The sequence below is a fragment of the Arachis ipaensis genome, chromosome B07 (assembly GCF_000816755.2).
Source record: "Arachis ipaensis cultivar K30076 chromosome B07, Araip1.1, whole genome shotgun sequence".
Lineage (NCBI taxonomy): Eukaryota > Viridiplantae > Streptophyta > Magnoliopsida > Fabales > Fabaceae > Arachis > Arachis ipaensis.
In genome coordinates, this window is record NC_029791.2 from 37,145,083 (window position 1) to 37,148,549 (window position 3,467).

Genomic DNA, 3,467 nt, shown 5'->3' on the forward strand with positions numbered 1-3,467 from the left:
CATCAGAATGTGGTTGATAATATGGTGAAGCAGTGCTCTCACAGGGCCGAGAGCCTTGTGAGTCAGAACAGTTCCATCGAGAGCAGAGAAATTTTCACAGACCTGAGTTAGGGCAATCTGAAGAGATATCCTAACTTGAGAGTCCCACTTGCCTGACATATATGCCATGGCTCCTTCATCCACATGCCCTAGGGCAGCACTAATAGTCTCTCTGTTCAAAGTCAGATGCACCTTCTTGACATAAGAATGAATTGCTCCATCATGATATATCATGTTCGCATAAAACTCGCGAACTAGATTTGGATAAACCGGCTTTTGAATTTTGAATAATGGAGTCCACTTGAGGTTGTCAAATAGAGTAGAGAAGTCAATTCCTTTTGTACTCAGAGTCTCCAGATTCACTATGTGAGAGGCACACAGATGACGATTAACTAGGACTTGAGAATGGAACTCGTAGGCAGCGCAAGAGTTGAACCCAGCTGGATCGAAGTGAGAATGATTCTTATTGAACTTGTTTTTAAAGTCTAGAGAATCCAGGTTTGGTGGTTCTCTAGTGTTGCGAAGAGTGTAACCCTTTGAATGCTAAGTGCTTCGGCCAGAGGGATGAGGAGTTGATCGCCGTGGTGGTGAAGGAGGTGGAGATGATTGAGAGGCTTCTTCTTCTTCGGCCATAGGCCCCTTCTCCTTTCCAATCTTCTTGCGTGAAGAAGTTCTTTGATGAATGACTTTCTTCCTCATGGCTTCGGTTGAATGTGAAGAGGATGAGGCAGAATGTATATGAATATGGGTGTGTGTGTGGGGAGCAGAGGAGGATGGAGGATTTTTGGAAGAAAGGGTTCGGTTGCTTCTTCTTGTAGCCAACTTCTTTCTCATGATGAAGGTGGAAGAGGTATAGAGTGAGAAGTTGAAGGGATGGCCGAATAGGTTGGAATGTGGAGAGAGGTTGCAACTACATTAAATGCTGAGTGGAGAGAAGTTTATTAGAATAATGAGCATTTAATGGAGCGGTTATCATCAAGAAAGTTTTTAAAATTAAAAAAGTAACTGAAAAGATCTTTTACTTGAATCAAGGGAGAGAGTAAGGGAAAAGATTTTGATTTGACATGAACTCCCCCTATCAATATATGATGTGATAACCTACCAAAAAAAATTATTTAAATAAAAAAGTGATGAAAATTTGAAAACGGGCTAGAGTCATGGAGTGGGTCCAAGAGAGTTTGGTAGGCCTTATGTTCAGAAACACCAGTGTTCAGTCTCCCCCTGTTTCATGGCTTGCTTAACCAGATTTGTCTCCTTGCTTCCTACGAGTTTGGACAACTGACGGTTCATCTTGTTGCTCAGATTAGGTAATTTTCTTTTTGTTTTATTTTCAAAAAAATTTTTTCAAAAAAATCTTTCAAAAATTTTCTCATCTGTTTTCGAAAAAATAAGAAAAAAAAATATGTTTTCAAAAATATTTTTCTTCAAAATTTTTAAAAATGAATTCTAGTGTTTCATATAACATGTTTTAGCTTGGCTGGCTATTAAGCCATGTCTAATTCCCAGGATTTTGATTGAGGACTATAAATTCATTGCTTCGTTTTTCCCAAATATTTTCGAAAAAAAAATTTAATTAAAAGAAAATACAAAAAAAATCATAAAATCATAAAAATAAAAAATATTTTCATGTTTCTTGTTTGAGTCTTGAGTCATGTTATAAGTTTGGTGTTAATTGCATGTGCATCTTGTATTTTTTTCGAAAATTTCATGCATTCATGGTGTTCTTCATGATCTTCAAGTTTTTCTTGGTAAGTCTTCTTGTTTGATCTTTGCATTTGCATGTTTTGTGTCTTTTCTTGTTTTTCATATGCATTCTTGAATTTTTAGTGTCTAAGCATTAAAGAATTCTAAGTTTGGTGTCTTGCATGTTTTCTTTGCATTAAAAATTTTTCAAAAATATGTTCTTGATGTTCATCATAATCTTCATAGTGTTCTTGGTGTTCATCTTGACATTCATAGCATTCTTGCATGCATTCATTGTTTTGATCTAAAAATCTCATGCATTGCATCATTTTCATGTTTTTCTCTCTCATCATTAAAAATTCAAAAATAAAAAAAATATCTTCCCCTTTTTCTCTCATCAAATTCGAAAATTGAGTTGACTTTTTCAAAAATTTTTAAAAATCAAGTTGTTTCTTATGAGTCAAATCAAATTTTCAATTTGAAAATCTTATCTTTTTCAAAAAAAATCAAATCTTTTTTTCAATTTTTTTTAGTTATTTTCGAAAATTCCAAAAATATTTTTCAAAAATATTTTTCTTATTTTTATATCAAATTTTCGAAAATAACATAATCAATTAATGTTTTGATTCAAAAATTTCAAGTTTGTTACTTGCTTGTTAAGAAAGATTCAAACTTTAAGTTATAGAATCATATCTTGTGATTTCTTATGAATCAAGTCATTAATTGTGATTTTAAAAATCAAATCTTTTTCAAAAATTAATTTCTATCATATCTTTTCAAAAATATCTTCTTATCTTATCTTTTTCAAAAAAAATTGATTTCAAAATATCTTTTCTAACCTCCTAACTTTCTATCTTTTTCAAAATTTGTTTCAACTAACTAACTAACTCTTTGTTTGTTTTTCATCTTTTTCAAAACCACCTAACTAACTCTCTCTCTCTAATTTTCGAAAATATCTCCCTCTTTTTCAAAATTTCTTTTTAATTAAACTAATTATTTTATTTTTTATTTGAATTTTCGAAAAACTACTAACCCTTTTCAAAATTAACTTTCGAAAATTACTAACCTTTTCCAAAAACTATTTTCAAAAATCACTAACTCTTTTTCAAAAATAATTTTCGAAAATTCTCCTTCTCTCTCATCTTATTCTATTCATTTATTCATCTACTAACATTTCTCTTCATCCCACATCTCTGTTATCCTTACCCTTGTGTTTGGATTCTTCATTCTTCTTCACCCCTATTCCTTTTCTTTTTCTACTAACAATAAGGAACCTCTTTACTGTGACATAGAGGATTCCTCTTCTTTTCTTTTTCTCTTCTTTTTCTTATGAGCAGGGACAGAGAAAAAGGCAATGGAATGCAAGCTGCATCCAACAGTACTCAAGAGGCTTCTTATGCAGAAGAAGCTTATGATCCTGAAAACCCTGCAATAGCAGATGTGAATTACTTAGGTGAACCTTATGGAAACACCTATAACCCATCATGGAGAAATCATCCAAATCTCTCATAGAAGGATCAAAGGCCTCAACAAGGCTTTAATAATGGTGGAAGAAACAGGTTTAGCAATAGCAAGCCTTTTCCATCATCCACTCAGCAACAGACAGAGAATTCTGAGCAGAATCCATCTAGCTTGGCAAACTTGGTCTCTGATCTGTCCAAGGCCACTGTAAGTTTCATGAATGAAACAAGATCTTCCATTAGAAATTTGGAAGCACAAGTGGGCCAGCTGAGTAAGAGGATCAC